The sequence below is a fragment of the Thalassophryne amazonica genome, chromosome 1, assembly GCF_902500255.1.
Source record: "Thalassophryne amazonica chromosome 1, fThaAma1.1, whole genome shotgun sequence".
Taxonomy (NCBI): domain Eukaryota; kingdom Metazoa; phylum Chordata; class Actinopteri; order Batrachoidiformes; family Batrachoididae; genus Thalassophryne; species Thalassophryne amazonica.
Window position 1 is genome coordinate 86578919 of NC_047103.1, and position 26480 is coordinate 86605398.

At 40.2% G+C, this 26480-nt stretch overlaps 1 protein-coding gene across 1 annotated transcript in view; it reads right to left on the bottom strand.

Moving 5' to 3' along the window:
- The window catches only part of kcnh2b (potassium voltage-gated channel, subfamily H (eag-related), member 2b), a 1340040-nt gene that overhangs the window by 1094410 nt on the left and 219150 nt on the right, over positions 1–26480 (bottom strand). The window lies entirely within an intron of this gene.

Here is a 26480-nt window from a genome sequence, read left to right on the forward strand (position 1 = left end):
GAGAGACAGAGAGAGAGACAGAGAGAGAGAGAGAGACAGAGAGAGAGACAGAGAAGAGAGAGAGACAGAGAAAGAGACAGAGAGAGAGACAGAGAGAGAGAGAGACAGACAGAGAGAGACAGAGAAAGAGAGAGAGACAGAGAGAGGAATCAGCCAAACTGTTTTCAACAAGAGTGGAGAGCTGCCTTCTTAAACTGGGGATGTCTCTGGCCAGTAGAAGGAACACTGAGGATCTCCTCAACCCCACTAGAATGCTTTCCTCAGAGGAGGCAGGGATGGAAGTAGGGCTGAAACGATTAATGGAATAACTCGAATAATTCAATTACAAAAAAATGTTTGAGGCAAATTCTGTGCCTCAAAGCTTCATTTAACATTGTAGTACATATGCCAGGCATGTATGTGGCGCTGTAACATCCCCAGAAAACAAACAGAAGAAGACTAGAGCATGCGCAGACACAAGCACAGGTCGTGTAAAGATACCACTTTCCAATGCGACACAGAGTGAAATGAAGCCTTTTAGGAGAAAAACAGTCCATGCTGCTCATCTGAAATAGCTTACTGTGAATTTAAAGCGAAGCAGTGCGTTTGTTTTATAAAAAACACCGTTTCATCCCCTGCCGGCTCTCCGCTCTACGTGGGGAGTGACTATTCACCCGGCCGCCAGTTGCTGTGTCTCTCTGCCCAGAGTGAGAGTCTCAGCACTCCCCTCACACCGGGTGAGTCACAGCTCTGTCCCCGGACACACTGACAAACAATTTCTGAAAGAAGATCCTCTCAGCAGAAGTCCACTCTTTCTTGTGTGTTTTGCTCAGACTCAAACTGAGTGTTTCACTTTTTAATTTTTGCTTTTTGGGCAACACACAAGCTTCACAAATACAGTAACCTAAATAAAATAATAACAATATAATAATAAACTGACTTACATCTTCAGTGAGACTTACATGTTCAACCTCCAGCTGAAATGTATTGGCAGAGAAAGAGGGATAAAAAAATTAAAAAAATCATGGAGGGACCCAGGCCACCAACTTAAAAAAAAACAACTTAAAAATTATTAAAATTTACAAGTTGGGGAAAACAAAAAACAAAAAGCCACATCCCATCACCATTTCAGCAAAATGTCAAGACTTTGGCCCGAATTTGGCTGAGCTCCTGACACCAGGAAAGATCCAAAACTTGAAAAGATGTGAAAAAATAAATAATTACCCAGGAAAACAGAAAGGGATACACTAAATTTGACAATCTCTGTGATGATGCAGTAACACTGTACCATTGCTTAGGGAGAGCCCTGGACTGTTGATGTTTTAAAACGCAAAAGTACTTTTTATCTGATTACTTGATTAATCACCAGAATAATCGATAGAATACTGAAGTACTAAAATAATCAATAGCTGCAGCCCTAGATGGAAGGCTCGGGTAGATACGCTGCCCTCTTCCTGGCGGAAGCCACTGAGTTAGTCTAAGAACTCCACAGTGGCAAATCACTGGGAGTGGACAGGATGTGACCATGTGTCCATTTATGCGCCGATCCTCACATATGGTCATGAGCTTTAGATAGTAATAGAAAGAACAAGCTCACGGCTAAATGTGGTAGTGCTGAGGTTAGAGGTCTGTGTGTGTGTGTGTTAGCTATAGCACTGGCATGAAATACTTGTTTTTCCACATGTTGGCACAAGTCTGGCATATAATGTCATTAAACCCTGTGGTGGATCACATTTTTGTATACTGTGACATTCACACTTCAGTTTGTTATGGTTCTAAATCTAGGCAGTGACCTTCTCTGTTACAAATCCATGAAAATAAATGTAAAGGTTACACTGATTTAAAATTCATTAATATCACCTGTAGGAGACCTGGTTCCGAATAAATCGTTGAAGATGAGTGAGTGATATCAGCTGTGGAGGTGGAAGGGTGACAGCTGTACACATGGACATTAACTACATATTTTGTCATGTCTTGGAAAAAAAAGACACCACACTCAGTATTTGGCAGTGTGTTTGTTACTGTAAATGCCCAAATTGATTTGAATGTGACTGTTGTGTCTGTGTGCATTTGCCCACACATGTAAGCAGCACTGTCCTACAGTGCAGTGGGCGACCAATGAGGCTGCTTTAGAGTGTATCACTATCACACTTTAACGTGTTGGGATTCATTATTTGGGTGTCACACAAAAAGAACAGGAACACATACAGCCAGCCTGAAGTACAGACTCACTCACTTCATAATGACGCTCCTTAATTTGGCATTTTGCAATCTCATTGTTGTGAGTTATTTAACACATACATCCTTGTCTCTGAACACATGTTAAAAGTTTTTTGTTTTTGTTTTGTTTTTTTTCGCTCTGTGGTAAAACTCTCCTGTTCCACACTGTACCAAAATGGAAATTCCTGTCACATGCTTGATGATTTATAATGAAACAGAACAAAACCTCTCCAGCTCTCTTGAAAATGGACGCATCTCCTCAGTGCAAAAATACAAACCAGAGTGTTGTTGTGTGGGCGTTGGCTGAAAGCAGAAGTCGTGATTTTTTTTTTTTTTTTGTATATTACTGTATGTGCTTGTAGCTGCAGGAGGGATCCTCCACTGCAGTCACGAACGCAGAGCAGTAACCTCTCTTGAGAGGCTGCATGTCTCTAAGTGCTTTGCCTAGAAACTGCTTCTAGGCAGTCGAGACTAACCACCCCCCCAACACTACCCACCACCCACCAGTCACACAGGACACCCTCCTCCACTGGGATCACTGCATTATCGCCGCAGAGCATTATTACAATGCACATATCATCTTACAGGCCAAGTGGTTGTTTTCAGGTCACACTCCTCCCTACCCACACTCGTACCTATTTGCAGCTCGGTGGACCAACACAAGTCAGATGAAGTGTCTTACTCAAGGACACAGATCGGTAGTGTGACTGGGATTTAAACACAGATGTACCTATTCACAGGTTTGTCTCTACTAGGGAACAGGGGTGCTGCACCTTTTAAGGGCTTTTCACACCAAATTCACAAAACGGTGTGCACCCCTCTAAAAGCCATTTACAAGCCTCAAGCAAAGACGCAGGCACCATTGCTGTGCACTGCTTCACTGTGCACGAGACACCGCCACTCAGAAACAATGCAAACCACATTCAACTGTGACTGCAGCACGCTGTGATGAATACGCATGCGGCCAATAGAAAATAGAAGTGGGGGACAACCCCCTTCCATATGTTCTCCCCACTTATTTATTCCCTTTGCTCCATCACCATCAGTACTGCCTCCACTCTCTTCTGTTTTTTCATGAAAAACTGATAGTGGTAGTCCAGTTCCTCATCCCACAAATCTACCTGCTCTGCAAATAAACCACAGAATTAACAAAGGATGAAAAAGGACGACGCCCCCATTTATTGCATGAAGGAGACAGACAAATTACTTCTTCCCAAAAGTAAGAACAAATACTTCTCCATGTAATGAGACACCGTTTCTCCCACATCACATGCAGGAATAAAATTAACCCCATTCTCCAAATAATGTTCTTGAATGTGGCACATTGTAATAATATTCTGGCAAAGACTCCAACTTGTCCTTTTTGATGCAGTAAGTGGTTAAAAAGTTAAAAGGTTTTTGCCTGTGCAGTGCTGCCCATCGCACATACTGTCACAGTGGACAGCTGCCATTCGTCTTGTCGGCCGTGTCAAACAAAGCAGACTAAACAATAATTTGGGGGTGCAAAGGAATCCCCCCATCTGTCCATCTATCCATGAGCATTGTTGGCACGACTTCAATGAAACTGGGTCATGGATTTCAATTGAATTTCACCCAGTGGTAGCACACCATATGGTGAGATGTATGAAAGGTAATCATTCTGGTCTGATGTCTTCAAGGAGAGATAACTGGTCTTTTGAGTTTAATTGATGTGCCATATGATAATATCAGATATCAATTGATTGACATTAACTTTGAAGCACAACTCCTAACAAACGACTTTATTCATTTTAATGACCATCACACTGGTAACACACCATACAGTATATCTGTGTTTTTATGTCAATTTAAACCTACAACAGGGATCTCAGAAGATCTTAATTACATACAGTGGTGTTCAGAATAATAGTAGTGCTATGTGACTAAAAAGATTAATCCAGGTTTTGAGTATATTTCTTATTGTTACATGGGAAACAAGGTACCAGTAGATTCTCACAAATCCAACAAGACCAAGCATTCATGATATGCACACTCCTAAGGCTATGAAATTGGGCTATTAGTAAAAAAAAAAGTAGAAAAGGGGGTGTTCACAATAATAGTAGTGTGGCATTCAGTCAGTGAGTTCGTCAATTTTGTGGAACAAACAGGTGTGAATCAGGTGTCCCCTATTTAAGGATGAAGCCAGCACCTGTTGAACATGGTTTTCTCTTTAAAAGCCTAAGGAAAATGGGATGTTCAAGACATTGTTCAGAAGAACAGCATAGTTTGATTAAAAAGTTGATTGGAGAGGGGAAAACTTATACGCAGGTGCCAAAAATTATAAGCTGTTCATCTACAATGATCTCCAATGCTTTAAAATGGACAAAAAAAAAAAAAACAGAGATGCATGGAAGAAAACGGAAAACAACCATCAAAATGGATAGAAGAATAACCAGAATGGCAAAGGCTCACCATTTGATCAGCTCCAGGATGATCAAAGACAGTCTAGAGTTACCTGTAAGTGCTGTGACAGTTAGAAGATGCCTGTGTGAAGCTAATTTATTTGCAAGAATTCCCCGCAAAGTCCCTCTGTTAAATAAAAGACATGTGCAGAAGAGGTAACAATTTGCCAAAGAACATATCAACTGGCCTAAAGAGAAATGGAGGAATATTTTGTGGACTGATGAGAGTAAAATTGTTCTTTTTGGGTCCAAGGGCCGCAGACAGTTTGTGAGACGACCCCCAAACTCTGAATTCAAGCCACAGTTCACAATGAAGACAGTGAAGCATGGTGGTGCAAGCATCATGATATGGGCATGTTTCTCCTACTATGGTGTTGGGCCTATATATCGCATACCAGGTATCATGGATCAGTTTGGTTATGTCAAAAGGAGGTGGAGGTCATGTTGCCTTATGCTGAAGAGGACATGCCCTTGAAATGGGTGTTTCAACAAGAACAAAGACTCCAAGCACACCAGTAAATGAGCAAAACCTTGGTTCCAAACCAACAAAATTAATGTCTCGCAGATGTGAAGAAATCATGAAAAACTGTGGTTATACAACTAAATACTAGTTTAGTGATTCACAGGATTGCTAAAAAAGCAGTTTGAACATAATAGTTTTGAGTTTGTAGCATCAACAGCAGATGCTACTATTATTGTGAACACCCCCTTTTCTACTTTTTTTTTTACTAATAGCCCAATTTCATAGCCTTAAGAGTGTGCATATCATGAATGCTTGGTCTTGTTGGATTTGTGAGAATCTACTGAATCTACTGGTACCTTGTTTCCCATGTAACAATAAGAAATATACTCAAAACCTGGATTAATCTTTTTAGTCACATAGCACTACTATTATTCTGAACACTACTGTAAATAAAACAGGATAAAGACCAAGTGGGGATAAGATGTCATGTTGGTGGATCAGTAAGATGTAACAGCAAGAGGCAACAAGGCAATGGTCACAAAAGAAAAAAAGAAGGAAAAAATGAAGGAAGTTAGAGATATGTATAGACAGGCAGCCATGGAGAAAAAGGCAATGTCAAAATGCAAAAACACGAGCATACCAAGAGATTTATAAACCAGTGAACCAGTGCATACTTTTCAAAAGAAGGGAGGAGGGTGGAGGTAAAGCTCAAAGAACAGAACTTCAGAAGACAGGGTTTGAAGATTAATCAATATAGAGAATATTTGAGGTTTACCATTGATCAGGATTCAGAAATTAATTTTAAGGGGTATGAAAAAGATGAGATATTTTTAAATGCTGAGGACCAGTAGTAGCTTAAGATGATGAACTGTAAGCAGAAATTAGATATCATTCATTTTAATTTGGTTGTATTTTATAGCGTCAAATCACAATAGGTACAAATCATCTCAAAGTGTGACACATGAGGCAAAATGAAATCTGAAATTCAACACAGAAGAGTGAGATGTATATCAGAGTCTCAAGAAAGAGTGTGTAGAGACTGTGTGTGTGTGTGTGTGTGTGTGTGTGTGTGTGTGTGTGTGTGTGTGTGTGTGTGTGTGTGTGTGTGTGTGTGTGTGTGTGTGTGTGTGTGTGTGTGTGTGTGTGTGTGTAAGTTGGTGCAGATGGTCAGTCATCCATATAGGAGATATCTAAATGGTTACTCCAACATCTAACAGTACTCTGTTTAGATATCAACATTTTTACCTCCGCCAAGGAGGTTATGTTTTCGGTCGTGTCAGTTTGTTTGTTGGTTGGTTGGTTGGTTTGTTAGCAAGATTACTCAAAAAATCCTCAATGGATTTCAATGAAATTTTTACCAGGTGTGTATCTTGGCCTAACTTAGAAGTCATTAAATTTTGGTAATGATCCAGAACACGATCCGGATCCAGTAATTTTTTTAAGGATTCTTTATCATTGCAGGATAGGGCCAATTTTAACAGTTTTGCATCTAACTTCATGAAGACGGGTCACAAAGGCTGAACAAAAATTAAGTTACGACACAACAATTATTTAGCATTTATTTCTCCTCATTGAATAAACTTATTTGAAAAAAAAAAAAGTGTAGTTCATGCAGTTTCCATTTATAAATACATTTGCTGAAGATCTAAGGGTTTAACCCTCTGGGGCCGACGCCGTTGTATACGATGGCTGAGACCAAGCTTTACTAAATTATAAATAACATTTTAATGATATGAGATAGAAACTTACTTTTTTTTTGCTGAAAAGTTAACTCCACAGATTTTTGAGCCACCGTCCTCCATCTTTGTACTCCTCATAGAAACTGTGTCATGTGTCATATGGTTTTCCAAAATCCAGTCATAGGGCAGATTCACCTCACGTGACACACCAAAGATTGTTTGTAGGAGTGATGTGTTACTAGTTTATTATAGTTTGCTGTGTGTTTTGAATAAATGTGTGTGGAAAATTATTTTCCGCTTTACTTTTTCCTTTCTTAGTACCTCCACCAAGGAGGTTATGTTTTCGGTCGCGTCCATTTGTTTGTTGGTTGGTTTGTTCGCAGGATTACTCAAAATGTTCTCAATATCTTTGTTTATTTTTTTTTGTTTGTTATGGGGGAGGGGAAATACTATGTTTCTTGCATTGAACATTTCTTTAATTTTCTTTGCTGAATGTTGTTGTTTGATCCTAATCAAAGAGTGTTGAGAGCTTTGATACTGATCACTCAATTTGATGCTGATCTTTAAACATCACCAAGGAGGTTACTGTTTTGCTGCCAATTGGCTGTCTCTTGTTGATCCTGATATTAGGAGCAATTGTATTATCACCAAGGTATGGATCCTAACCCATGATCAATATAACCCATTTGGGCCTAGGGCCTAGGGCCAAGGATCAGCCCACCCCCTTTTTTGAAGAAATTAAATTAAATTACATGGAATACATTTAATGAATGAGAAAAGGACACAGAATGGACACAATCAGGTGAGTTACGTATTTGTTATTTTTTTGGTGATGAAATTAGACATTTTATTGAACATGGCATTCCAATGTGCATGACAGTGGCCATGCTCATGCCTCGGCCCACCCCCTCTTCATGCATAATTTCACATGGAGAGTCCTGGGCCCTCTAATGTGACAAAGAGGTAAGTTAACTTAAATTGTGATTAATTACTGACAGGCGCCGAGGCGGCGAGCCACAAAAATGGTCAGACACAGGATGTAGACTCACAGACGTGATTTCTGTGTAGGTTCTCAGTTGTCCAGGTGGTTTCCATAGTAGAGAAGCTTGAATCTTCGACTGAACTGGGTTGCTTGACGCGAGGATGTTTCGCTTCAAATCACAGAAGCTTCCTCAGCTAAAATTCTTGCTCTGGTAGTCTGACTTCTGTCTTGACTCTTGTAGAGAAGAATAAACAGAAGCCAACAAAAGCTGGAGTTTTTTAAACCTAACCCGACCCCTCCTACCGAGAGGCCGACTGCTATAGGCTAGTGACTAAACAATAGCTCTAATTAGCACCTATTGTGCTCTAGTTGGCACCCTCCTAATGACAGGGCAGCTGTCCCTCCTAATGATGGGACGGAAGCCTCTTGTGATGGCTCCCTTGACGACTCTCCTGATGACGTGAATGACTCATTACCATGAACAAAAGACTGAAAGACTCAAGCTTCTCTACTATTCACAGACATGATGTAGGAATAAAAAAAATGACTTTATCGTTGAAGCAGGCACTGGTACAGTACACAGGTAGTCAAGCAGCAATGCAAAAGTACAAACAAGGGTCAGGCAAAAATGCAATCAAAACATGCAGGTTTCAAATACATGGAGAGACTAATTACAAGAGCTGTGGCAGAGACAAAAAGCGAGGGACAGAAAGCGATGTGAAAACATGGCAGAGCAAAACAGGACTTGAACAAGAAGGCTGGAATGTAGATACAAGATACTAACAAACTAGGAGGGAAGTGAGGGACTGTGAGGGCTAAAATTACCGGTGGTGTAATTAGTGGAACAAGTGTGTTAGTGAAGGTTCTGGAAGGGGGTGTGGTCCGGTGAAGCAAAGAAGGGAGAAGAGAGTCAAGCGAATGCAGTGAGACAAAAGCAAAGTGAACTGAGGCAAGATAACTACATAACAGAAAAACCAACTGTGCAAAACGTGACATGCTTGACAAACACTATTTAACGTGACTCATCTAAAAAGCGGGAAACCAGAAGATCTATGACAGGGGTGGCCAAGTTCAGTCCTCGAGAGCCACCTTCCTGACACTCTTAGTTGTCTCCCTGCTCCATCACACCTGAATCCAATGAAAGGCTCATTAAAAGTCTGCTAACGAGTCTTTCATTGGGTTCAGGTGTGTTGGAGCAGGGAGACAACTAAGAGTGTCAGGAAGGTGGCTCTCGAGGACCAAACTTGGCCACCCCTGATCTATGATAATAGCCAAAACTAGAACCGAACTGAAACAGATTAAAGTATAAAAGTAAAAGCAATAACCGATAATATGACAACATAAATTACACCAAAATGAATTAACCGAATGACAAAACCAGAGACTACCAAAATAAGCAATAAATAACAAATGGAACATAAGAAGCGCTGAAGATCAATAATAACCCAAACCTGTGACTAAGACATAATGCAATAAATGTAAAAAAACAAAACCAAACTAAGACTGAACACAAAATGGATTATAACAGAAAGTAAAACTCATGACTACCAGACCACAACCAGATAATAAGACACAGAGGATAATTAAGAAACAAAACCAGAGCATTACATAACATGAATCAATCAAAATAAATGGGGAAAAGGGGCGACAGGTGCCAACAGGGAGTCACTACAAATGCATGACCTGGGCCGGGGCAAATCCTGACAATTACTTAAATCCTGTAATCACAATCAAATGAATCAAGATCAAAGAACAAAAGGAGGACCAGGATCAAATGGGCCAGAAATAAAGCTCAAAGGCAAGCTCATCACTCAACCAGGGTCCAAAACTAAATTTAAGCCAATCTTACTTGATACCAAGTCTGCCTCTCTAGCAAATTTAATTAAAATCCATTCATATCATTTTGACATATCATAACATGTTTCATACTGATGAAAATGTGTGAGGCATGCTGTATTTATAGGCAAAATTGGCACTTTCCCCCCAAGTGACGCACATGCCGTGGCTGCATCATGACATGTTGTTAATGGCTTTCTACGAGCATCTGTGATGATTTACATTGATGTGGTGACCCTTGCTGATGAAGTTGGCGGTGTCATGACAGCATGGTTGGGGCAACACTTTTACAAAACAAATTGTCATGGACATTAGCACAGAAATTACACTTCAAGGTGGTTTGGTTTGTAAATGTTGACAATTCCTAAATGTGGAAACCCCCGCTTGAAGAACAGCGGTGTCGTAATGATGTTGCAGTAGTGTCATGTCAAAATGGTGGGTGGGGCACCAACAAACAAATTGCAACAAACCGTGATGAACTACAGTTCATGTTGGTTCGCTTTATAGACCTAGAGAGTTTCTGTAAGTGGAAACCCTGCTTTAAAGATACATACAATGCAAGTAAAACAGGGCTGGACATTCTCACTCCCATCTCCCAACACATTTACCATTGGTCAGTGCCCCTATACACCACTGTATGACAAGTTAGGTCATCCCTTTGCATAATTTAGTAATGCACTGGGAAGTTCATTCATGCACAGTAGCTTAATTTCTCTAAAGGAAATCAGAGACTGTAAGGTGGTGGCAGGACAGAGTGTCGTTAGACAGCATAGGATGGTTGTTTGTAGGATGACTTTAGAGGTAAAGAAGAAGAAGAGAATGAGAGCTCAACAAAGGATCAGATGGTGGAAGCTGAAGGAGGAAGACGTGTGAAATTTAGCGAGCAGGTGAGAGAAGCACTGGTTGGAGGGGAAGCAATTTTGGACAACTGGAAAAGTACTGCAGATGTGGTAAGGGAGACAGCTGGGACAGTACTGGGTGTGACATCTGGACAGTGGAAGGAAGACAAGGAGGTGGTGGAATGAAGAGGTCCAGGAAAGTATAAGGAGAAAGAGGTTGGCAAAAACGTTTTGGGATAGTCGGAGAGATGAAGAAAGTAGACAGGAGTACAAGGAGATGCGGCGTAAGGCGAAAAGAGAAGTGGCAAAAGTGAAGGAAAAGGCATATTGCGAGCTGTACGAGAAGTTGAATAGTAAGGAAGGAGAAAAGGACTTGTACCAATTGGCCAGACAAAGGGACAGAGCTGGAAAAGATGTGCAGCAGGTTAGGGTGGTAAAAGATGCACATGGTAATGTGCTGACAAGTGAGGAGTGTGTGCTGAGAAGATGGAGGGAATATTTTGAAGAGCTGATGAATGAAGAGAACGAGTGAGAGAAAAGGCTGGATGATGTGGTGAGAGTAACTCAGGAAGTACAAGAGATTAGTAACAAAGAAGTGAGGGCTGCTATGAAGAGGATGAAGAGTGGAAAGGCAGTTGGTCCAGATGACATTCCAGTGGAGGCATGGAAAGTAGAGTTTCTAACCAGATTGTTTAATAAAATCTTGGAAAGTGAGAGGATGCCTGAGGGGTGGAGACGAAGTGTGCTGTTCCTATTTTCAAGAAGGGTGATGTGCAGAGCTGCAGTAACTACAGAGGCATAAAGTTGATCAGCCACAGCATGAAGTTATGGGAAAGAGTAGTAGAAGATACACTTAGAAAACAGGTGAAGAACTGTGAGCAGCAATATGGTTTCATGCTGAGAAAGAGCACTACAGATGCAATGTTTGCTCTGAGAATACGTTGGAGAAGTACAGAGAAGGCCAGAAAGCATTACATTGTGTGTTTGTGGACTTAGAAAAAGCTTAAGATAGGGTGCCAAGAGAAGAGCTGTGGTATTGTATGAGGAAATCTGGAGTGGCAAAGAAGTATGTTAGGATAGTGCAGGACATGTACAAGAATAGTGTGACAGCGGTGAGATGTGCAGTCGGAATGACAGACTCATTCAAGGTGGAGGTGGGATTACACCAAGGATCAGCTCTGAGTCATGTCTTGTTTGCAGTGGTGATGGACAGGTTGACGGATGAGATCAGACAGGAGTGCCCATGGACTATGATGTTTGCAGATGACATTGTGATCTGTAGTGAGAGCAGAGAGCAAGCTGAGTCTAGTCTGGAGAGGCGGAGATATGCTTTGGAGAGAAGGGGAATGAAAGTCAGGAGAAGCAAGACTGAGTACATGTGTGTGAATGAGAGGGAGCCCAGTGGAACAGTGAAGTTACAAGGAGTAGAAGTGGTGAAAGTAGATGAGTTTAAATATTTAGGGTCAACTGTTCAAAGTAATGGAGAATGTGGTAAAGAGGTGAAGAAGAGAGTGCAGGCAGGGTGCAGTGGGTGGAGAAAGGTGGCAGGAGTGATTTGTGACCGAAGAATATCAGCAAGAGTGAAGGGGAAAGTCTATAAGACAGTAGTGAGACCAGTTATGTTGTACGGCTTAGAGACAGTGGCACTAACAAAAAGACATGAGGCAGAGCTGGAGGTGGCAGAGCTGAAGATGTTGAGATTCTCTTTGGGAGTGACGAGAATGGACAAGATTAGGAATGAACATATCAGAGGGACAGCTGAGGTGGGACGGTTTGGAGACAAAGTCAAAGAGGCAAGACTGAAATGGTTTAGACATGTGCAGAGGAGGGACCCAGGGTATATAGGGAAAAGGATGCTGAGGATGGAGCCACCAGGCAGGAGGAGAAGAGGGAGACCAAAGAGGAGGTTTATGGATGTGCTGAGGGAGGACATGCAGGTGATTGGTGTGACAGAGGAAGATACAGAGGACAGGGTGAGATGGAAACGATTGATCTGCTGTGGCGTTACCCCTAACGGGAATAGCCGAAAGACAAAAAAGAGAAAAAGAAAAAAAATTGGAAAAAACATAACATCCCAATACTCCGTGTGGCCAAAGACGAAGAGCCCCACCCAAAGCAGCAAACCAATTTGGACAGAGCCCTCCGTATCCCACAAACAGAGTCCCCCTCTCCACCAAAAAAAAAAACATCTTTAGAGGGGCAAAAAATAAAAAAATAAAAAAAATTGCGATCCCCTTGCAGTTTTTTTTTGTTTTTTTTTTGATTTGGTATACTTGTAAATCATCAATTTTATTACCAGTTTTCTTCATACAAGTCAGGGGATGGCTACATGAACATTTCCAAGTCACTGAATGTGTCTTGAACTATATTTACATCAGTTACAAAGAAATACAAACAGTATGGCACTCTATGGTAAATCTGTGTGGAGTAGACAGTTCTCAAAAACTGTGTGACTGTGCAAGAAGGAGAAGAGTGAGGAAAGACACCAAGACAACCCAGAAGAAGTTACAGGCTTCAGTGGCTGTGATTGGAGAAATTGTGCATAGTACATGTTTTGCATTTTGTATCCCCATTTACACAGCTTCACGATGAAGTGGTACAGAGGAGGATTTTCTTTCACCAAAACATTAAATCTGGGCTTGCATCTCAGATGTACCTTCTGGCAAATTGTAACTGAACTTTCAGGTCGTCTTTTTAATAAAACCTTTTTTGGGTACAATTATGTAGTACATAATCCACATATATAAAGAATTCAACAGTTATAAATAAAAATGTGAGGGGTTTGGTCAAAATGACTACAAAGCCAAATGGCCGCAATAGGAAAGAGTCTCACACTTTGAGAGCATAAACTTAATTTTTCAACTGTTTAATGAATATAATTTTCCTGTTTTCCAGATTGCATTCTCATCTGTCCATGCAGTTCTGCCAGTCCATCCTGCCTATCCTCCCCGGATTACATCGATGCTCAATTTACTGACTCCTTCTAAAGTTATAGCTTGATTGTCTGTTTTCATTGAACTTTTTTTTTGCATTTGCATTTGCATATATATATATATATATATATATATATATATATAAAAGAAACCATCTTAAAGGGGTCAAAAGCAAACTATTTTTGTTCATTTTCTGGTGAAATTCTTTTTAAAATTTTACCTCATTCATTTTCCAGATGAACGCCAAGATGACAGAACATAAGATGCCACCCCACTGCCGTGCCACAGCCATTGTCAATGAACTCAGTAAGCTATGTAAGGATTTTAACAGTGGAATAACACAGCTGCAAGTAAGGGCCTGGAAGGCATCCTTTAATAGAATTATTAATAATTATTAATAATAGTTGATGGAGGAGTTCAAGGCAGCAAACAAGAGAAAACCTGCTGCAGCCCCATCTTCCATCCGCAAACTAATAGCATTTAGCCCTCCACAAAAAGAAAGCATTGCCAAGGTGTCCAGTACTCCACCACATTCTGTAATCAAGGAACAAATTGAGAACGAGTACTATGTAGATGATTCTGTGCTGAATCAAGTTTCAGAGGTCCTCAAGCAAGAACCGGGAGGAAGTGATGACAAAAATGAGAATGAGAAAGGTGACTCAAGCCTTCAGTAGATCTCACTCCAACTATAATTGCCACATATTATAGTTTAATACTCTTTTTGTCTGTATGGGTGCAAGTTGTACAATACGATAACAACCTCTTCTAAATGAAGGAAATATTTTGTGTGCCAAAAGATCTCACTCCCTCTATATAATATTTTAATACTCTTTTTGTAGTTTTAAAGTTCTAATACAATGTAATTTTTTAAATTGTAATTATAAGTATAAACTTCTGATACAATATAAATTTAGTTTTTGTTGCAATAAACTCTTCTTTTACAACATTCATTTCTCTTCATTTCTGTTTGACTTCAGTGATGGTGAAGTGCAAAACATCCCTCCACCACACATACAGGCAGAAGCATGAAAGCGGGCTAACAGAAGGCAGCAAAGTGTTGAAGTTGCAGTTGACCAGCCACAGCACCCTGAAGCGTACTGTTATGATGAGGCTCATTTCACTCAACAAAGCAATATTGGACTCGAGCAACATCTGTCAGCATTGTGGAGTTGCCAGGTACCCCGATGAACCCCCAGGGTTTTGCTGCAGCAATGAGAAAATAATCATCCCAGGTTATCCACAGCCACCTCCTTATCTTCAGTCGCTACTGAATGGAAATTAGTATTTCCTCAAAAATATTAGGATGTACAACTGTGCCTTTCAAATGACTGGCTTTGCCTGTACCACAAGGTAACTACCTGCCTGGAACCCAACATTTACAGTGCAAGGACAGGTTTTTCACAACATAGGCTCAATATACCCTGCACCCAACAATGCACCTCAATTCCTTCACATATATTTCGTTGACAATACTTTGAAATGAACTGAACAGAAGACTATCACATCTGAATGGGCTTCAAACAGAAATTGTTACAAAGCAGCAGGACATACTTCATGCACACAATCATTATGTGAAAGCATTCAAAACAGATGCAGATATATTGCAGAACACAAATTCTCCTGATTTAGCTGTTGTCATTCAAGAGGATCAACGAACAACCAATGAACATGCGCAACGATTCAACAGACCATTGACCAGTGAAGCTGCAATTCTCATGCCCAATGAACCTACTGATACACGAGTCATAGTAATACAACAAGGGGATGGTGCACTGAAACACATATCTGAAATTCATCATGCCTATGATCCATTACAGCAGTGATTTTCAACCTTTTTTGAGCCGCACACCTCCACAGCCAACGCGGTTTCTCCTTCCCCAGAGGAGCCATGCTCCGTGAGCAGCTGAGATTCACGCTGTAGTCAGCAACCCGTAACCATGGAGAGGCACAACACTATGTGCGCAAGTATGTCTATTATACTATAGTACAGCGCTTTGCTGCCATCTACTGGAATAGAAGAGCATTACATCATCTGTCACACTATTACAGCACATACACCCGATTATGGTGATATTTGATAATTGCCCACGGCACCCCTGACGATCGATCACGTGGCACCCCGGTTGAGAATCACTGCATTACAGTATCCACTGTTGTTTCCCCATGGTACTAGCGGCTATAATATCTACTTGACATCTACAGAAGAAAAAAGTTAGTCAAATGCAATATTATTCGTATCACATCAGGTGCCATGAATCCAATCACATTTTGCAATGTAGATGCCTTTTCCAACAATTTATTGTTGATATCTACTGTAAAGTTGAAACTGAGCAACTCCAGTTTCTACACCCTGAACAAAAAACACTGCGGGCTGACAACTATGCTAATCTCCAAGACAGTCTACTCACAGCAGCACCAATCGAGCACATATGCCAAAGAGTTGTAATTCCAGCCACATTCACTGGTGAACCCAGAACACACATCAGAAACAACAAGATGCCATCACCTATGTTTGAGAATTTGGAAAGCCCAAACCTCTTTATTACTACAACTACAAACTCCAAATGGCAGGAGATCGGACACAGGTTGCCCATGGTGCATGTGTGTGGATAAAAAAACTGTTATATTATTATGTCATGTTGAATACAGGGAAATGTGCATGCACGCATGGACACGGGTTGCCCATGTGTGCATGTAAGTGGATAAAATTGTTATATTATTAAGTCATATTGAATACAGGGAAATGTGCATGCATGCGTGGGCGCGGGTTGCCCACGGGTGCATGTATGTGGATAACAAATTATTATATCATCAAGTCTAATCGAAAACAGGGAAATGTGCATGCATGCATGGGCTTGGGTGGCCATGGGTGCATGTATGTGGGTTAAAATTGTTATATTATCAAATCTCATTGAATCTAGTGTGTGTATTGGTGTATGGAAGGGTATTTGTGTATAGAAGTAATGTATTTATGTAAATATATGTTGATATGTATAATGCAAGGTGTGTGTTTATATATGTATGATCTCAAAACTTTTTATTTATTCTTGTCTGCACAGCCGAAAATAATACATGTGAAAGGGAGTAGAAAATATAAGTTTTACTTCATCCTACTCCCTTTGAGTAATGTACGGACTCTAAAAGATGAATGTGCGCAATAGATAAATGTTTTTAACTTGCTCAAATAAATAAATAAATAAATAAATTGTAGCCAGCCTTCTTCCACACCAAACTGCTGTGATTGCCCTGACATTGTGTGTGTTTTCATACAAAAATTGTAACTTACGTTCTTGCTGAAAAATGGCTGCTTTGGGAATCTTCAAGCTTGGCTTTATTCTGTAGAATTCTAAAAGAGAGGCCTTCCTCACGTCCATATTTTATGGTTACAGTCAAAGGTCACTCCACAAAACAATGACCTCATAATTTCAGCAGAAATCCCATCTTCCACAGCTGTACCTGCCCTTCATGACATGACGTGAATGATCTTCTGCGAGCAATGGACTCAGACACCACTACGGTTTTGGTGTTGTTAGATCTCAGTGCTGCGTTTGATACCGTGGATCATCATATTTTGCTCAATAGGTTAGAGAATTTTTTGGGGGATTACTGGAAGTGCCCTTGCCTGGTTGACGTCATATATGTCCAGTCGTTCTCAATGTGTCTTGTATAATGGCACTACCTCTGACCTTGCTGACATGAGATTTGGGGGTCCACAGGGATCTGTTTTAGGCCCCTTGCTTTTCTCCCTGTATGTGGCACCCCTTGGGCATATACTGCGGAGTTTTGGGATTGCCTTTCATTGTTATGCTGATGATACTCAGTTGTACATGCCGATAACTGCAGGAAATCTCACTCCCATAAAATCCCTGGAGGACTGTCTTCTATCAGTGAGAAGTTGGATGTCTAGTAACTTCCTACTTTTAAACTTTGATAAGACTGAAATGATGGTTCTTGGTCCAGCGAGACATCAGCATCAGTTTGACCAGCTGGCACTCAGCCTGGGTTCCTGTGTCATACATCATACGGACAAAATAAGGAACCTTGGGGTAATTTGTGATCTCACGTTGTCTTTTGATCTCCACATCAGGGATGTTACTAGGACTGCTTTTTTCCATCTGAGAAATATAGCGAGGATCCACCCCATCCTGTCCAGGGCTGATGCTGAGACCCTGATTCATGCTTTTGTTTCTTCTAGACTAGATTATTGTAATGTTCTATTTTCAGGGTTACCACAGTCCAGCATTAGGGGTCTTCAGCTGATTCAGAACACTGCCGCCAGACTTCTGACACGTAGCAGAAGGTCTGAACATATCACACCCATTTTGGCATCTTTGCACTGGCTCCTTGTCTCTGTGAGAGCAGATTTTAAGGTTTTATTATTGACTTATAAGGTTGTTCATGGACTGGTGCCATCTTATTTGGCTGATCTGGTGGAACTCTACGTGCCGGCCCAGGCTTTGCGGTCGCAGGATGCGGGACTTCTCTGTGTTCCCAGGGTGAAGAAGAAGTCAGCAGGTCAAAGAGCCTTTTCGTATCATGCACCCACCCTGTGGAACAGTCTTCCTGCGACCGTGAGGCAGTCTGAGTCTGTGGACATTTTTAAGTCAAGACTCAAAACCTATTTTTATTCTCTTTCTTATGGATAGTTTTTATTTTTATTTGTTTTATTCTTTTACTTCTGTTTTTACTTCTGTATTTGAATTTTTTATTCACTTTTAATTATTTATTCAATTTTACATTGACTTTTTGCTGTGATTTGGCGCATTATAAGCTAATTAAATTAATCAAAATCATTTCACAAAGACATTTTGGACACAACTGTGATAGGCCATGATGGATACCCAAAGTATCGTCGACGGACACAAGAAGATGGCGGTCACACTATTACCTTACAGAAGAATGTCAATGGTACCATGCAGAGCATTGTTGTCAGCAATGCTCTGGGTAGTGCCATACAACCCATTCCTCTTATGCCAGATGAACCCCCACACAAATGTTGAACTTTGTGTGTCAGTTAAGAGCATTAAATATGTTCTCAAATATGTAAACAAGGGATGTGACCAAGCCGTATACAGTATGCAGGAAACTCCAAATGCACCTACACCAACCGATGAAATCACATTATATCAGCAAGCTAGATATGTTGGCAGCACTGAAGCAGCATTCCGCCTCCTTGGGTTTTCCATCCATGAACATTTCCCACCTGTATTACCATTGGCTATACACTTGGAAAATGGACAATGTGTGTACTTTTCTGACAGCTCCACTGCACAAGAATTGGCCAGCCCCAGGCACACAAAACAACACTGACCGAATTCTTCTCCTTATGTCAACAAGACAGTTTTGCTAGAACACTGATGTACTCACAAATACCTCAATACTACACATGGAACAACAAAATGTAGATGCGCTGCAAGACGGGAAATCCAGATCCAGACCATCCAGGCATTTTCAAAGCACCCTGCCTTGGTCGGGTTTACACAATCTCACCAAAGCAAGGAGAATGCTATTTTCTCAGACTCCTACTCCATTTGCAAAAGGGACCACAAAGTTTCCAGTATCTGAAACAGGTAGATGAAGTTGCCTGTTCAACATTCTGTCAAGCATGCCTTTTGCATGGCATTTTCAGTTTTAGGAGTGTTTATTTCTCGCTAGTTTTTCATAATATATGAGAGACATGTATATAAACACACAAAACAAAGAGGCCAGCCACTGACGTCACAGTGCAGCTCTACTCTGATTGGCTGTCACCCTCACCACTCAAAAAAAAAAAAAAAAATGGAACAGATTGAAACAGAATGTGACATTTTAACCTCTTAAAATGCCTCTTAAAATAAGTAAAGGTTAGCCATCTTGGTCTAGTGGTTAAGGTGTTGGGCTTGAATCCAGAAGATCATGGGTTCAAATCCCCGCCTGACTGGAAAATCACTAAGGGCCCTTGGGCAAGGCCTTTAATCCCTTATTGCTCCCGGTGTGTAGTGAGTGCCTTGTATGGCAGCACCCTGACATTGGGGTGAATGTGAGGCATAATTGTAAAGCGCTTTGAGCGTCTGATGCAGATGGAAAAGCGCTATATAAATGCTGTCCATTTACCAGTCCATTTACCATCTTTGAACTTGTCCAAGGTCTGTGTCCCAAGATGGTTCCCTGTTAATTTGAAGACTGAGGCAGTAATAGAACTGGACTTGTGCTGAGCACAGACAGATGGACAGACAGATGCAAAGCCTTCACAATCCCTGATGGCCATATCTGATGGCCTCTGGGAATAGAGCTGACCACACAAAACATGAAACATGTTGGTTTCATACTGTTTGGAGTTGCAGCTCCCCCCACCCCCCACTATATATTTTATATATATATATATATATGTAAAACCCTCTGGGATCCAGGGTCTAATAGCTGTTTCTGATTTTTACCTTCATACTTTCCCTTACAAAACCATTTATGTTGCCTTATTTGGTGTCCTATTTTTCAATACAACCTCACCTGTGTGACTCATGCACACACAAAAAAAATTAAGAGGTGGAAGGGAAAAACTTAGGATTTTTACTGTGAAAACCACAGACACATTAAAAAACATTTTTAGAACTTTGAATGCAAATATAAATTGTAAATTTCAAAAACATATGTACAAATGTAGCAAACAATAACATTATACACAACTATTTACATTAAAATGCAGGAAATGCTTCAGGCATTGTTTGTACAACAATTTAAAAAACAATAAAATGCCAGACAACTTATTTGTGCCACTCAAAAAACAATTCCTGTCCAACACAAGATAAAGGGGATGCAGGCCTGACCAGGTGGATAACAGCAGTGTCTCTCCTCCTGTTGTCCACCTGGAGGCATTTTTGACACTTTTGTCTGCCTTTGGTGGATTTTTGGCCAGGATCTCCTAAGCAACCAAATTCATGGGTTTGTGATTAACCCACATAGGTTGTTCATTTTGACTGGTTTAAATTGTGCACTTTTCCACCAGTAGTAAAGAGTAAGTCATGTTTTTCCCTACAACTGCTGCAGCGAAATGGAGCTCAACAAGGAAGTGAAAGTCCCATCCCAAAAATGACAATAATATTCACACAAAAAAAGCATGGTCTAAAATATTAATCATGATTCAAATTATACTTGGCCTACCAACAGAATCTAAAAACTGGCATATAGTTTCAAGTCCGCACTTTCAACAAACATTCAAACAGAGACTCAGACTGTGATATATTGGATGGTATGTCGGCTAAATTCGGTCATGTGACTTTGACACGTGTTGGCATCAGATGAAAATGTTTAATATGTTTTGCGACTCCAGAAGATTTTTATATGTGGAACATGGGAAAGTAAATTTTGCAGACCACTGGGCTAAAGTAACTGTAGGAATCAGACCAAAGATTAATTAAAAGTGAAAATTTGCTTCATTTTCAGCTTTATGTCCTTTCATTTTGACATGAACTACACTAAAACATAACCCTTGAAAGAGAGGAGCAGCCCTTTGTCTTCCCATTTGATCAGATGTTCCTTGCTACAATGACAAGTGCATAAACACAGCCTCCCAGTCAAACTATGCGTTATGTCTGTTTTTCGGTGCAGTCTGAGTTTGCTGATACACTGTTTCCTGTCAACTGAGCTCAGCCAGCCTGCTGCAGCAAATAACAGCTCATGACTGGCTTATGCTGAGCTGTCAGTCATCCATATAGCTCGGGAAGTACAGTGCATCTTGTTCTGATGCCACTGCCATGAAAAAAGTCTCTTACCAACAAAGCCATTAAATGTAGTAAACACTGCTGTTCATCATTCAAACATAGGTTATAAGGTGTATTTCGAACAGAGAGACATTTGCACCCAAAGATACCCACAAACTAGGTCACCCATTAAAAGAAAAAAGATGTTTCTGTTTCTCGTAAGTTCTTTCAAATTCTCTTCTTTCCCCACTTGAGGTCACCACAGTGTATCCATCACATCTACTGTTTTAAAAATAAATGAGCTGCATCTTGGAATATCAAATCTCCCTTCTGGTAGGGGACATGTAGCAGAGTGATATGAACGTCTGTCAAAGAATTCCGGGTAGTAGGCCTTCGCAGTGTAAGAGTGCTCCATGATGCATAACACAAAATGTTATGTTCTGTTGCTGATATTTGCAAAGCCGTTGTTTATTTATTTCAGCCAACGCACTGGGGGAAGGCGGAGGCTCCGTCACGACCTGAATCAAACATTAGAGAAAGTGCCACATTTAATAATGCAATGATTATTTTAACCGGAGCAGAAAGACAAAATCAGGCAGGTAACGTGAATTTACCCAGACTGACTTCACATATGAGTAAATTAAGTATTTTTTATAAAACAAATTTGGTGGATTTGTGCTTAGTTTTGTAAATGTGCCATCTAGTGTTCAAGAGATGAAACTTCAGCCGCTGACCATAAATTTATTTAATTCTTTCACCAAAACATCAAATCTAGGCTTGGATATTAGCTGTACCTTCTGGCAAATTGTACCAGTAGTTTTGAGATCTGCATGATAAATGCTTTCAAAAATACATTATATTTGTTTTTACTTTTTTGTTGTCATTTTTAATTTATTCATTTTGATCAATTTACTTTTGCTAAGGGACCCATTCAGAAACACAAAATTATTTTTACACTTATTGCGATATACGTATACATGTATACATATACATATTGCGATATACGTATACACAGTAAAAATCACCAGTGTTAAATTAACACCGACAGTAAACATGGGACCATAGGTACACTAGCAGTGTTAATTTAACACTGTCAGTGTTAGTTTTACACTGGTGATTTTACTGTATACCGTTACCATGAAGGGATTCAATTTATACTGCGATATGAATTTTAGGTCATATCGTGCAGCCCTACCGGGTTGTATTTCAATTTGAACAGGTCAGGTTCTGCATTCACAGCCATAAATCATTGGAAACCCCAAACGCATTTAACTGCCGAATTAGTACAATATGACCCCCTTTAACATGATTTTATAAATTGACAAGGAATGCCTGAATGCATCATTATTATTATTGCTTTCTGCAAAAGAAGAAGCCATAGTAGAAGTAAGCCCTATATCGGCCCTGAGGCACATTAGTGTCACTTTTTATCCCCGGATTCCACAGCATTTTGGATGAGAGTTTATGATTCCCCCAAGACAGGACAGTAGTCTGACTCAGGTTAGTTCCCCAGCCAAGTCCAGTACCCACTTACAGCTGAATGGACTGAGACAATGTAGATTAATTGTCTTGTGCAAGGACACAGACAGTGGGAAACAAATCCAGATCTACAGTGCATCCAGAACGTAGTCACAGCACTTCACTTTTTCACATTTTTTTAATGTTACAGTCTTATTCCAAAATGGATGAAATTCATTTTTTTTTCTCTCAAATTTCTACACACAATACCCCACAATGACAAATCTGGGGAAGGGTATAGAAGGGTATAGAAACAGTTCTGCTGCTTTGAAGTTCCCACTGAGCAGAGTTTACTCCATCATTCGTAAATGGAAGACGTTCTGATCCATCGGGACTCTTCCTAGAGCTGGCTGCATGACTGCAGGGAAAGGGCCTTAGTCAGGGAGGTGACCAAGAACCTGAAGGTCACTCTGTCTAAGCTTCAGCATTCCTCTGTCGAGAGAGGAGAACCTTCCAGAAGGACCAACTATCTTTGTGGGAATCCACCAATCAGGCCTGTACGAAATGGAGTGGCCAGATGAAAGCCACTCCTTTGTAAAAGGTGCATGGCAGCTCACCTGGAGTTTGCAGAAAGACACCTGAAGGACTGTCAGACCATGAGAAACAAAATTCTCTGGTCTGATGAGACAAAGATTGAACTCTTTGCCGTGAATGCCAAACATCATGTTTAGAGGAAATCAGGCACCATTCCTACAGTGAAGCATGGTGCTGGCAGCATCATGCTGTGAGGATGCTTTTCACTGGCAGGAACTGAGAGACTAGTCAGGCTTTAGGGAAACATGAATGCAACAATGTACAGAGACATCCTCGATGAAAACCTGCTCCAGAGCGCTCTTGACCTCATACTGGGGTGACAGTTTGTCTTTCAGCCAGACAATGACTCTAAGCACACAGCCAAGATATCAAAGGAGTGGTTTCAGGACAACTCTATGAATGTCCTTGCGTGGCCCAGCCAGAGCCCAGACCTGAATCTGACTGAACATCTCTGGAGAGATCTGAAAATAGCTGTGCACCAACGCTCCCCATCCACCCTGATGGAGCTTGAGAGGAGGAATGGGCAAAACTGCCCAAAGATAGGTGCACCAAGCTTGTGGCATCATATTCAAGAAGACTTGAGGCTGTAATTGCTGCCAAAGGTGCATCAACAAAGTATTGAACAAAGTATGTACATGTGATTTCATAGTTTTTTATTTTTAATGTTGTCATTATGGGCTGTTATGAGTAGAATTTTGAGGGGAAAAAATAATTGACTTCATTTTGCAATAAGGCTGTAACATAAGAAAATGCAGAAAAAGTGAAGACTTGTGAATACTTTCTGGATGCACTGTACTCTGTGTGCGCAGATCTGCTTCACATGAGGCAGACGTCTGTTTATGTTAATGAAAAAGAAAGAAAACACAGGATTAATGGCTTGATTCCTGTGTGTGGGGATTTGTTTTGAATGGAAATAACAGGTTTAAACAGAAACGTTAAAATGTCTGTCGGGTTTCAGTCGGGTTTGGACAGGAATATGAGGCTCGAAATGAACTTTGCATCCTGTTGACACCTGAGTCCACGACCGAGATCCGATCGAAAAATGGCCTCTGCTCAACGTCACTGTCACTCGGAGACCCCATTTTTCACCCTCACTTTCCATTACTCCCAATCGGTCTCCAACAGGTGTGCAAGTGTACTGAACTGTTTAAAACATTCGCACAAGTTGTGCGACCAGTTAATAGATACATCTGTCTCATAACAGTGGTCAACACGATTTTTCTTGCATGGAGTTTTTCAATGGATTTTGGGTAATTTGGGGGCATTGACTCTGAATCTGGTGTTAGTTTTTGCCAATCATATCATCTTTTTGTGATATGAAAACATATTTCTAATATCAAGCATCAAAGCAAAAGCTGCAGTCTCACACAGCTATTCAATGCCATAAACAATATTACGGCTCTTGTTCACATTTTGCGTACCTGGTTTAAAAACTATGCTTTTGAAGCTGCTTCTGTGCATGACTGGTGGCATCAAACTCATGAGTGAATGAGCAACCTTTCCAAAATCCATCAATAAGGAACATGCAGATTGCTATAAAATGTGATGTGATAGAGGAAATGTGAGCTCAGATTCTGATTCAGCACCCCAAAATGACCCTAAATCAATTCTAAGTCCTAAGTCCCTTTTCTCTTGTTTATAAATTAATAAAATATCAAATAACAAGGATCTATTTTAGGCAATATATTAAACATAATTAATGTATTTTCATTTGTGCAATCGAAACAGTATTTCACTCAGTGAAAGATGAACTGTTCCACCTTTCACCTCATGAAATATTCTTACCATTGTACTCATAAACATTCATTATTTGTATATTGTTCAGATTGTCAAATCTGGGACACATTTAAGGGACTCTGTCCACCTTTCTTTGGGCAAGTTATGGACATTTGTCACAGTGTTGTCTATAGATTCAGTCATGTCCACGTATTTACACGGAGCCTGCATGTCTGCATTAAAAGGTTCTGCACTCCATGGAGTTCTACATGAGTGACTTGCGGAGTACTCAGTGCGCATGTGCCAAACAATGTAACAATGGTCTATTCTTAGTATGAGCTCACTATTTAATCACATGTTAACCATCTGCTTGTATCAAATGAATGAAAATGAATGAATGAATGAATGAATGAATGAATGAATGAATGAATGAAAACTGTTTATTTCGAACATTTGATACAACAACAATTACAAGATAGATCAGTAAAGACAACAACAAAAAAGTTCCTACTGTGTACCCAACATGTCCGAAAAGGGGTAGGGTGAAGCATCAGCTTATTTATCCCTACCCCTTCTTCCCCACAACCAGTAATACCCTTTGCCACATATACACATAGATTCCTACACACCTAAACCGATATCAATATATATATATATACATATACATACACATACACATATATATATACATACACACATCAACATACATACACATATACATACACATATATACACATATACATATATACACATATATATACACAAACATAAATATACACCTACACATACCTACTTACATACAAAATACTATATATTTACAAGACGAAGCAAAAAACAAAAACACCCTAACCCTCATTACCCTTCCTCCTCCCTATACCCAGAAAAAAACATATTTTTGTACCGCTGTTTGAACTGGTTCATGCTTGGACATTGCTTGAGCCCCACTCCCAATCTGTTCCACATCCTCACCCCACAGACAGAAATACAGAAACCTTTTAATGTTGTTCGTGCCCACTGATGCTTTAAATTAAATTTCCCCCTCAGACTGTAATCCCCTGATCTGTTAAAAAACATATTTTTAATATTTGCTGGAAGTAAATTGTTTATTGCTTTATACACAATTTGTACTGTTTGAAAATGAACCAAGTCTGTGAATTTTAAGAATTTGGATTGTAAAAATAGTGGATTTGTATGATCTCTATAGCCAGTATTATGAATAATTCTTATAGCTCTTTTCTGCATTACTGATAGTGATTGTGTTGTACCTTTATAAGTATTACTCCATACCTCTGCACAGTACTGTAAATATGGTAAAACCAGTGAGCAGTAAAGAATGCGGAGTGAGTTGTGGTCCAGAATATGTTTCGCTTTGTTTAGAACTGAAATGCTTCTTGACAGTTTACTTTGTATATGTTTTATGTGAGTCTTCCAGTTTATCTTATCATCTATTATCACCCCCAGAAACTTATTTTCATGTACCCTTTCAATATCTACCCCCTCGACTTGTAACTGAACCTGTATGTCTGTATTACAATAGCCAAATAACATGTATTTTGTTTTACTTAAGTTTAATGATAATTTGTTTCTGTCAAACCATATTTTCAATTTTCCCATTTCTAAACTGATCCTCCTCAGTAACTCCTGCAAATCCCCCCCTGAACAAAAAATGCTTGTGTCATCTGCAA